We start from the raw sequence: 13,026 nt of genomic DNA, 5'->3' as shown, positions 1-13,026 counted from the left end.
CGAGCATGTTTGGTGGGATGGGGATTCGAACCTGCGACCATCAGATTGCGAGTCGAGTACCCTAACCACCTGGCCATGCCAGGCCCTCCTGATCTGACAGTGCATGTTTCAATTTCTGTGCAAGGCTCTTGATAGCTATCAAAACAGTTTCCTTCTTTTGAAGAAATGGATGCATATATATATATATATCAAGTTTTTGAGAAGTTCATGGTCCAGAGATACATGTAATGGTCATAAAGAACTGTTACTTACCTAAAACAAGTGACTTCTACCGATCAGATTTCAGTCTTGACAGTAACCTCCTATTAGCTCTTCTATTTCCAGTTGATTCTCTTTCTAGGTACCACCTGTTTTCACGTGTCTCAAGAACAGGCTTGGATTCGAGATGAATTCCAGTTCAATTTTTATTCCTCTATTTTACAAGGCATCTTTTAGAAAAATCAATGGATATTGTAGGCAAGTTTTTCATATTGCGTTCTGTATACATCTGGGCCACCTCCGAATGCGTATATGTACGACATGAAGGTTGCAGGGGTTGAAAGCGATACTTTCACAGCCATTTTCCTTCAGGTCCTCACTAATCTCATTCCATTACTTTATAGCCTCAAAGGGCTGGTTATTTCTTCCTTTAAGAAATGCATGTTGTTTTTCTGATACTTGTTTTCCTTTAGCATGATCAAAACTGATGGCCACAAGATAATGTAGTTTTGTATTTCTAATGAATACCTAATAAGCGTAACCAATTACTTCACATCTTGATCAACTGGTAGTTTCATCATTCAATACAGTGTGTCCTGAATTACATTTCTTCAGGTCATCCACCAGTTTCTTCAGTAGGTCGGGTCTTAGGCCATTCCAATATTGTTGATGATGGAGTACTTGAATATCACAGAGAAACGCTACCCAACATAATTACATGAAGCAAATGAAGTCTTTGTTTGCAACATCCATTGCCCACAGTGTTTCTGACTTCTGTTGCCAGGTTTGCAGGGATTAGTCGTCACATTATGATGCCCCCACAACTGAAAGGGCAAGCGGTTTTCGTCCCTCCGACCCGCAGTTGCAAGTCCAGCGCCCTAATCACAAGGACCCAGTAGACAGTAGACCCAGACCCCAGTAGACAGTAATGATGAAGTATACGACTCTTCAACTGGTGATGAACACACGAAACTGTCCCGCAGTACAAAAACGTTAAGATGTTAAACAGGACATACGAAACTCATATATAATTATCCAAGAATTTTATCATTTTGTGCCGATTTAGTTTCAATTAATGTTTGTTTAATAAACTTTCTGACCAGTTTTCAAATACAGAGATTGAGTAGGTTGTATTCGAACATTTGTGCGGATCTTATATTGAGTACACTGAAAGTATTTGGATTTTGTGTGGTAATAAGAAGGAGTCTTTCTTTTTTCACGATACATACCCTTTTCTTTTAATCTCCGTGGCTCTGATCATGCCTTTATTAATACCGGTATTTATTAAGTTAGTAGAATTGTCGTGTTTTAGTTCTTCTAATCGTTTACCTTTGTTCGTTTGTTTTTTGAATTTCGCGCAAAGCTACACGAGGGCTATCTGCGCTAGCCGTCCCTAATTTAGCAGTGTAAGACTAGAGGAAAGGCGGCTAGTCATCACCACTCACCGCCAACTCTTGGGCTACTCTTTTATCAACGAATAGTGGGATTGACCGTTACATTATAACGCCCCCACGGCTGAAAGGGCTAGCATGTTTGATGTGACGGGGATTCGAACCCGCGACCCTCAAATTGCGAGTCGAGCGCCCTAACCACCTGGCCATGTTCGTTTGTTTTAACTCAAAAGCTACACAATAGGCACTCTGTCCACCACAGGAAATCAAACTCAGGATTTTGGCATTGTAAGTTCGTAAACTTACCGCTGACCCACCGAGAAACCATCGGTCTCGTCATTACACACAATTATATAAATTTTTCGCGCTAAATTGTATGGAACGTTCCTTTTTGTGTGTGTGAGATGGGTGCTATAAATAAAAGTTCAAAATGCTTATATAAGATTAGTGTTTTATAGTTGAAGAAATATCGTTCATTTTCACTGTCGAGTTTATGGAATCGTGTAGAGAATTTAATATATATTTCAAAAACTGAAAGGTAATGTGCCACAAACAATTACCAAAACTTCCAAAATATTTACAACGTGATATTGCTCAACGGTTCATAAACATACACTTTCCAACAATGTTCACAGCGAGAACTTCTTGAGTTGAAGATATCAATAGCCTTGGGTTTTTCAACCTTAGTTCAAGTATTTCAAATGGCACAAACCATTATTTGGCTTAGCCAAAACGGGCCTATTATAGCATCAAAATATCAAAAGTTTACAACAAATATCACGCGCGTAAAAAATGCAAAACGGAGAGAGAGAGATGAAGTAAGTTATCACTAGTAAACCACCTTTAATTCACGGCTATTCAACTGCCATTGTCCTCGTAAATATACCATTACAAGACACAGATACATATAAATAATTATCCGTTTTATTTATTTTTGCGAATTACATATTTATCGTAAATATACCATTACAAGACACAGATACATATAAATAATTATCCGTTATATTTATTTTTGCGAATTACACATTTATTTTGTAAACATAAAATATTTTGTTCTCTAATCAATAACAGTTGAAACTTCAGCTGCATTCTTTCCTGAAAAAAATAAAATTGATGTATGTAGGCACGTGTTCTCGAATACACAGACATCATTAGCTCTAGTGAATGCGTGTCATTAAAACATATTAGATGCTGATTATAGCGAATGAGCAGCTGGATTATTCGCAAGAAAATTACGACGGATAAAAGTTATAATTCATAGAACAAAACTGCGAAAAGAGAAGGGATATATTTGTGTGTGTTTTCTTATAGCAAAGCCACATCGGGCTATCTACTGTGTTCACCGAGGAGAATCGAACCCCTGGTTCTAGCATTGTAAATCCGTAAACTTACCGCTGTCCCACCGGGTGACAAGGAGAAAAGATAACATACATCAAGAATCCATAGCATCAACTTTCTACATCAGATAAGCACCCACACCGGCTACAATCGTCAAAAGTCATCAGTGGACGATACAGTAATAATAAATAAATAATAATAATAAAACACTTTAACGCATAAGTTCCTTCAAGTATAGACAATATGGACTTGGGAGGTATGAGTGCACAATATTTTCATACAAAGAAAAAGGCTTATGCATCGTTTTGTGGTTTCCATGGATACGTGCGTGTTTTTTTTTTTCATAGGTTTTGTTTATTTTTGTTTTGTTTGAAGTTAAGCCCAAAGCTACACAAAGGGCTATCTGTGCTCTGCCCACCACGGGTATCGAAACCCGGATTCTAGCGTTGTAAGTCCGCAGACATACCGCTGTGCTACTGGGGGGCATTTTTTTCATAGGAAAGCCACATCAGTCTATCTGCTGTGTCCACCTAGGGGAATCGAACCCCTTATTTTAGCCTTGAAAATCCGTAGTCTTACCGCTGTCCCAATCCATGCACAACAAAAATAATGATGATAAATTATGTGGGTATTTTTCTGTTATACCCCCGCAAATGGTAAGTTTTTACTATATGAATACAATGCATTTTTATTTATATAAATATATATATATATATTTATTTACTTATATATTTTTTAAACGTATTAAAATTTGCGGAGGTATGACGGAAGAGTTATCCCATTTGTGGTTATTCATGTGAAAATTCATGATCATATGGAAAATAAGACAAAATGTATTTTGCGGGTATTAAGAGTTACTCCACATGTCCAATCCAAATACCTGTTTAGTTCTAGAAATGTTTTATTCATTTATTTTACAACAATAATACCCGACAGGTGAAAAAAAACTACTAGCACGAGGTCGAAATCCACGCTTATATATTTGTGCAAGTAGTAAGACTAAACTAAAAGGCAACTTTACTTAACGAAGACTCGTCATATAACTCAAATTTAGCACCAGTGAGTTACAACAGTTGTGTATATTAACCGTGATGAAGCCACAAAGGCGAAATGTTGGTTAAAAGAAAATATTTTTTTTTATTGATATCTAATATCTGGAGTATAAAGGTTGTTTTTCCTAAACTTTTTATCAAAATACAATAATTTAAAAAAAGGTTAAACTATAAGTTATGGGAAAATCAGCAACCATGCACGGTACATACATAAAAAAAAAAAAAGAGATTTAACCAATCTTGAAATTTCCAATCATACTGTTCGCTTTATGGTCATCGTCGAGAACTAAGCTAATATTTTCATGTAATGAACAAAATTACGTAAGATACAGCTTAAAGTCATCCACAAAAAAAGTGATAAGCACTTCATAAAACTGTTTTCTAACAAGAATTTTACTTTCCTCTATAGAGCAAGCCCTGAAAACATTTCTGAAAATTCCTCAGGAAATTCGTTAGATTCCTTTAAAATCTAAGTAAGATAGTTTTTTGTATGCAAATTTACGAACTCACTAAATTTGATAAGCTGACCATTGTTACGAGTTTTCGAATCATATTTTTTTATTTTACATTCTGATTTACGGATGTCTCATAAATTATTTTAAAAAAAACAGACCCAGAAGCAGGCTGACACCAAAACAATAACAGTTTCACGAGCAATTATATTTTATAAAAAAAAAAAAAGAGAAACTCGTGCAATAAATTCTGTACGCAAGTGAATAAGAATGTATACGTAGCATGTGAGGATGAAGTGTTAAAGAATAAAAAAATAGCGTAAATATATGTTAGCGGTCCTTGTTTGCAGCGAGATATTTTACTTGGCATATGAAGTACTGTCCAAACCGGTTTTAAACATGTTCTTTGATAAGGAAATCTAATAAGCACGACATATGTAAAGAAGCATTTAACACATGATATCGTATTATTTTACTTAGGAAATATCAAGCCCAAGGACAGACTTGTTTGACAATTCTAGAAAATCCACAACGTCGAACGACACCTCTTAGAAATTACAATAAAGGTTGTTTATAAAAAGACATCCATAGCCACATATTAAACGAGACATTTAGGACGCAACTCTTACAAGTCCAATAAACAGGTGGTGAAACATGGAAAAAATAAAACACTAATACAGTGCCATAAGGAATAAGAACCTTTCCCTGCATTTCATACTTGCAACGTGTGTGGTAAAACGAGTTTTGACTCGATGTTTTCTCTGTAGCTGCTATAGTCGAAAATCAATTATACTCTCGAATTCCTATCGTTTCTAAGACTATCAACACAAAAATTAACAATTTTGATTAAGTGCTCGAACAGGAGGAGTCGTCAGCGCTTATTAGTAGCTCTTTGCTGTTACAGATGTAGCAAATTACGTGTTTTAAAGTTACGGCTCACAGGGAGAATCTAAAGCACTGACTATTTAAATAAACCGCCCGGAACACTGCCAATATTCAAGTTATACGCCGCCTTTTTTACCGCTTCAAATTCAAACTACACAGCTGAAGTGAACTATCTGCTGATTGGGCAATGGAAAGCATCGGATCGGTTGCAGCTGCCAGTGTGCCAGATGTCTAGGGAAACCAACAAAAATAAAGTTCGAGGGGGGTGGGGAATAAAGAAAGATTGCAACCCAGTACTTATGAAAGCAAAAACGGCAGTTGGTATACGCATGCCGTTACTATTTTGGGTAGGTGATGTAAATTTATAGAGTAATATTTGAAGAATGCGTTAATGCTTGGTAACTGAACCAAGAACAACTAATTTTACCAAACAAGCAGCTGGTATAAAAAGTGTTTGATAGAGAGTGATATAATGGTCGGATCTTTCAATTACCATATTCTTTACCAAATAGTTTTTTTATTTATATATATCAGACAAGATAAATACTTAATTAAAATAATTTTGCATATTGGGTTACTTTCTCCAATATTCTAACGAAAATATTGGTCAACAATAAAATGTTGACTGTCAGTTTAGACTGTGGAGAGTAAAACTTAACTATAATAAAACAACATTTATTATTTTCCATAGAAAACATTATAAAAATTAAAGTGTTACAATTTAAAACAAATAAATAAATAATGTTACTGTTAGATAACGTAACGGCAATATAGAATTCCAGATAACTTGATAGTAACTTATCACAGTAAAGATAACCCTAGAAAAAAACGAGAGGGTTGAATCATAACGACTTTTTAAACAACTTTTTTTATGAATATTTATGATCCAAATTATCTAGAAGTCAATCAATTCTATTTACAGAATCCCTAAGAACTTGGGAGTCATACAAAAATACCATTAATAATGCAATTAATTATATTAATTACCGTTGGAATACCCCATGTATTTCACATCCAAAATGAATTATTTCATCCATTTTAGTCATATATATACAAGTTAGATAGGCGGATGGATAAAGGATACTTAATAATTCAGTGTCTACAGAAAACAATTTAAAACATTTTACGTTCGAGACAGATTAATGAAAGTCTTTATAAGACCCTTTTTTTTTTACATTAGTTTTCAATGTTTACACTAAGTGCCCTACTTACAATTACTTGATATCATGATGGAGAATATGCAAGTGTCAAAACCGGAAACCTAAGTGTTTCTAAGTTATTAACTTCTTGTATTACTCACAACTTACAGAGAGAGAAGAAGAAAAAGACAACCCTTCCTGAAGCAAACTGCAATGTCAATCACCTACTAAAAATACATTTATTTGACAAATACTCTCTCATAAAAACGAACCATAACAGAAATATTTCGGAAAGCCCCTGGGTGATAAAAATGATTAACTCATTTTATAGGCCAATAAGTCATACTACATGGCGACATCAATTAGCAAACAAAAGCCGGTAGATGGCGACTGTATATAAATACTGCAATTACAGCAATTGTTGATAAAATGCGGAGGACAAAATCAGAAGTAAAACTAAAACGGCTAACATGGTATGTGGTTAAAAACAAGCACTAACACTAGTCATGTTAACTGTTTTGAATTTGCTAAAAACTACTGCAATGTGAAGTAGCTTCACATGCAAGATATTTATATTTTAACACATATATTTGTGAAAATAATGAAACCAAAATTACATTATAAAGATTTGAGATACGATACACATCACATGATGTATCCGTTTAATAAATAATTAACCGATCAAATAAATACCTATGCCTGCAACAAAACGATTTGAATTTTTTAAATGTCTTATTTCATCTTGCCAAGAAACTTTTCGACAAGAACATTCTTTCAAATTTGTCAAGTTTCTGAGAAAAAACAAAACAAACTCGCGTCATTTGTGTGTCAAAGTTGTGATTTAACCTTAAAAATTATATCCAGTCATTTTGAAATATTTATCCTGAGTTTTTCATGGATTAAATTTTTTCATCACAACACAAACGTCGACATAAAATTATATTTCGAAACATTTTTACTTGTCTTTTGTTTATTGTCGAATCTATCAAAGTGTGCCATTATTTTTAAATGGGACTTATAGAGAGATTCTTCAATTTACTGAAGGAACTCAGCCTCAGGAGTATGTAGGTTTTAAAAACCGAGTGCATAACAAAAACAAACACTTATTAACTCAGTAAGTTAAACAATTGTGAGAAGAAGAAAAAAACATCTCAAACGTTTATGTCACCACAGTGCTAAAAATGGTCCAAATTGCAGAATAAATGCAGGCTTCCATATTACAGGTATGTTCATTATTTAAAACGACGTTAGTTTTTACCGCTGATTTTCGCTAGGCTTTGTTTCTTTCTTGTTGTTGTTGTTGTTTCTGGTAGTTAACGTTTCTGTTATGTTATTTCTTTACACTGTATAAATTTTTTTCCAATCCTGCCAATTGGCAGTAAAAGGATCTCTGCTTCAGATTCGATACATATGCGAAACACGTGTGAAAACAGGCCACCATGGCAAATGATCCATGTAACGTGAGAAACTGGCTACAGACGAAAGAGAATACAGACTATAACGTGCCAATTAATCGCGACAAACACCCTTGGATACGGAAAAAAAATAAACAGCCCTGAGATAATGATTGTAATGATTGTAGCCTACCTACCACACTGTTCACCCGAATGTGGGAGCAAATAAACTACGAACATAATATAATTTCTGAACTTCAACATAAAAAGGCTAATATTTTCAAATAACTATAGTATCAAATTACCTACATCTATATCTCACTGTCTACAAGAACCGATTAATCTAAACATTTGAATGTACTTTAAACTGTACTGTTTATCTTTCTCTGCTCGGAAAAAAAAATCTACGATTGGCCATATAAACATATCACGAGAAAACTGAATCACATATTATATATTATTATCTATATGCCATTATATCAACTTAACATGGTAATCTAAAAATTTATATTTCAACTTTTGTAGAATACAGACGCCTGATTACATTATGATACCAAGATAACTTAATTTTTAAACTTGTTATATGGCCGATAATACAAACTAACTGTGTTTACTTTCTATGTTTTAAGAAAACTTTGTGTTCTTCGTTTTATTTTTTATTGTTATTAATATGACTACAACTTGTTGTTGTAAGCACGGTCATATGCATGCACGATGACATACTCGGGTGAATGACGTCTGTGGGTGGACATTGTTCCAGCATTCTAACTTAATGGTGCTTAGTGAACCAGGCAAAACAAGAAGCGCAGAGCTGGAAATAAACAGGGAGAGGAATATAATATATATGTGGAGGCAACGTGCTGTAACAGTACAAGTCTCAACCGATTTCTGTAATGAATATCACTTCTCTCATTGACAACCAACGATTTTCTATAGTTCAACACGTTACCGGGAATCAGTTGCAAATAAACAGTATTGAAGAACCAACAATAATGATCACAAAACACGCTGTATTATTCTAAAACTAAAACATGCCAGTAAGTAGTGGAGTCGCTTATCCGTCACGATATAAAGGGGTGTTGTGATTTTAAAGATATGTTTGAAATTAAAAAAAAACAAAATCATTATGTACTTTTACTAAAGTAAAACTATCCATCCAGAAACATAAGTACATAATGAATACACATTCCATAAAGCTATTATTTTTACTCGGAATAACTCACAAATGTACAGTGTGAATGAGGCAGACTTTAATATATGTAGGTAGCTGGCTTTAATCAGAAGTTAATATTAATTGAGAATGGAGTACCTAATGACGTCATCTCTTCTCAAAGTTGACGTAATTTATCATTCAAGTACAACTTGATAAAACATTGCACACCACACCTTAATATTCACCAGACACGCATACATTAATGGTATTGTGAGAACTTTCAAATGATATTGTGAAACAAAATATTGATAAAATTATTTTCGTTATGGAAATCATTTTGGAGAATAAAGTCGCCGATAAAGAGTTAATCTATGAAAGTCAAACTATTATTTGTTTGTATACCACCAAGCTGAAGAATGTCTATTTCTAATCGTGATGGGAATGCAATCACTTCCGAACTGTTGGTATAATTGAAAAACAGCATTTTGTCTAAAGAATAAAGGTCGTATTTTTTTCTCTCCTAAATTTCCTGCCAGAATATTCTTTGATGTTTATTAAATTTCGCGTAAAGCTATTCGAGGGCTATCCGTGCTAGATGGAAGGCAGTCAATAAACAACACCCACGGCAAACTCGTGGGCTAATCTAGTAACTTGATCATCAATCACTTTTATAACGCGCCGACGACCCGAAAGTGCTAAATGCATTTTTTTTTAGGGCTGTAACGCGAAACAGGGAACTTTGAATGAACAGCTCGGCATGCTTACCACTAGGCCACCCTCGGCCCGATACGCTTCTTTACTATAAAGTAACGGTTATAAAGCTTTATATAATTTAAATAATAATAATAAAATATTCATAATTTTAAGGAAAAGGTGAAACTAAAAATTAATAATTTCTAATAAGTAAAACGACGATACTTTATAACTTATAAATTCATTATCTCTTACTAAAACTCTTCAAACTAAAACTTTATACTGAATTAAAATGTAATAAACTACAAAAAAAAAATTAAATTCTTATTCGTTTTGAGATCAACCGTAATTTATTGCTAAAAAAATTCCCAATAGTGATTTGAACAACAAACAATACTTATTCGTGGATTTTATGGTTGAATTTAATATAGCTTCATACATATTCTTATGTTTTTCATACTCTTGCACGTGAATCATAAGACAAAACAACTCCAAACTCGGAAGTACCGTGTCTTTAAGTCTTTGACGGATATTTCATATATGCCTAAATATTCCAAGAGATGGCGCCATTGAGCAGGTGCAATGAGATTCATTAATACATCATTTTACATCGAGAAATTTTTAAAAGCAGTAAATAATAAGTTGGCTTTTCAGTATTTTAATTTTCTTTAGAAGAACGATGTACATCTTTAGAATAAATTATAACTATATATATACAAACACGGCATGCTCTCTCTCTCTCCATTAATTGTAATGAACTCTTTGAGCACCTCAATATATTCATGATCTCGATCAAGAGAATCTTTTACTCCTGCGCTTAACCTTGAATTAGTATTACGTGGAGGACTAGCCTTCCTCAAGGGCATTGACTAATTCTATTGGAATACATCTAACCCGTGCACATTTTAAGTAAATATTTTCATCATTACAGAAGTTCATAGCCAGTTAAACAATTTTCTCCTCACCCTACAATTACGTAACATTTGAATTCAATAAGATGAAACAGTATATTTCAGAGATTTTACAACATATGTATAATACTTTTTATCTAATAAATTACCAAGTAATTGAAAACAAAACAAAAAATGTACCTCATATATCATACACGAATGCGTACAATACATCAAATAACTAAAAAAAGAAAATCAATACAATAAGTGTCCTATTCTGTAACATGAATTGTACACGACAAGATTCTGATAACGAAAAATGTTTATTTCACATTCACACATCTGACACGTTTATTCTATCGAGAGACTTACATAATATAATGCCTGTAGATTTTACCTTTGACGTTACCAATGTATTTACATTCGTGCTGGAATGTAAAAAGATGTCACAATCAAAGTGTTTCTTCAGGTTATCAAAAGCCGGCCAAAGTATGCTTAACGAGTTCTCACACGAACAACAGTATACTAACTTTTTTTTTTTTTACTTTAACGAAGTTCTTGACTTGTAATGGGAAGTAGCCAAGGGAGTCACAATCGCACGAGCTAAGTGGTTGAAGGTGATCATAGGAGAAGGGGAGTAACAAATGTAAGAAAATAAAAATGATGATGTGGTTTGATATCAAAGCAATAGCGTTGGATATAAATATTACTGTTATTTGTTCTTAATTGTTTTTTTTTAATTCACGTTTCGAGATAAATACTTCATAAACACAGACAAAAAATTAACATTCTTACAGTATTTAAACAGTATAACAATAGTGGATAGATTGTTTGATATTTCATTGTCATTCATAACAAATGTAAAACAGTCCTGATATATAAGAGACAAATAAATATACCTGTTTTGGGGAGGTGATAAGTTATGAGCATGCCTAAACACTGACGTCACGCCTCACCACGAACGCGGCGCACTAAGTTGCATATTGGAGTGAGTGAGTTGCTCTGCTTTGGGCAGGTTAAACTTGGCAGATTTATAAATCTACGAAACTTTACAGAGGGACACAAATAAAAGCAAAGGCAAGTGGTACCGCTGCTATCGCGTTTCAAGCAAATAATATACATTAAAAATAACACAAATAAACGGGTTTCCCCTTCCCCCGAAGAACTTTCTATAGCTACCTATAAGAAATAAATAGGGATTAATTTAATCTTTTAAACTAATTACATTACTTACTTTATCATTGCCATGTGTACAAATACAGCTTAATGTCTACACTACTTCTGTTAAATTGATATACTATACAATAATAAGAGGCATGCGCGAGTCCTCTCGTTAAATTGATATACTATACAATAATAAGAGGCATGCGCGAGTCCTCTCGTTAAATTGATATACTATATAATACCAATAGACATGACACGAGTCCTCCCGTTAAATTGATATACTATATAATACCAATAGACATGCGCGAGTCCTCTGGTTAAATTGATATACTGTATAATACCAATAGACATGCACGAGTCCTCCCGTTAAAATGATATACTATATAATACTAACAGGCACGCGCGAGTCCTCTCGTTAAATTGATACACTATATAATCCTAACAGACATGCGCGAGTCCTCTGGTTAAATTGATATACTATATAATACCAATAGACATGCACGAGTCCTCCCGTTAAATTGATATACTATATAATACTAACAGGCATGCGCGATTCCTCTCGTTAAATTGATATACTACATAATACTAACAGATATGCGCGAGTCCTCTCGTTAAATTGATATACTGTATAATAATAAGAGACACGCACGAGTTCTCCCGTTAAATTGTGAAAAATAACCAGAATAACTAAATTTCAACATATAGTTTCAGTTAACTTTCTGTTCGAAGATGTACTACGAGATAAAATATAAACCCTCGTTGAACTTCCGCATTAATTCGGTAAGTACTCTTCAAATCATAATAGGTATGCAATTTTAATTTTATTACTTGATATTGCGTAAAATCTTTTGAAACATTAGTCACATGTTTGCTTCTAATAAACAAAATGGAGACTTCTGGTAAGAGATTGTTTGTTTCTTTTGAATTTTGCGCAAAGCTATACGAGGGCTGTCTGCGCTAGTCGTCCCTAATTTAGCAGTGTAAGACTAAAGGGAAGGCAGCTAGTCATCACCACCCACCGCCAACTCTTGGGCTACTCTTTTACCTGGCCATGCCGGGCCTCTGGTAAGAGATGCCACTTTGTTTAATAAAAACTTTAATTACTTGAGCTCTATTTTCAACTGTCACCGTATACATAATCCCCGAAATACTTCTTCCTCTTTCTAAGATGGAATCTCTTCTTCTGAAGGAAGAAATACCCCCAAAATACATCTTCCCCTTTCTAAGAAGGAATCTCTTCTTTTGAAGGAAAAAATACCCCCAAAATACATCTTCCC

The 13,026-nt window shown here is 33.9% G+C and overlaps 1 protein-coding gene across 5 annotated transcripts in view; it reads right to left on the bottom strand.

The window, feature by feature from the left end:
• LOC106464974 (partitioning defective 3 homolog) overlaps positions 1-13,026 on the bottom strand; it is a 128,135-nt gene that overhangs the window by 85,583 nt on the left and 29,526 nt on the right. The gene's annotated exons all lie outside the window — the stretch shown is intronic.

This window comes from Limulus polyphemus, unplaced genomic scaffold, assembly GCF_000517525.1.
Source record: "Limulus polyphemus unplaced genomic scaffold, Limulus_polyphemus-2.1.2 Scaffold1798, whole genome shotgun sequence".
NCBI lineage: Eukaryota > Metazoa > Arthropoda > Merostomata > Xiphosura > Limulidae > Limulus > Limulus polyphemus.
Note: the sequence above shows the minus strand (reverse complement) of the source record. Positions and strands in the feature narration are given on the sequence as shown.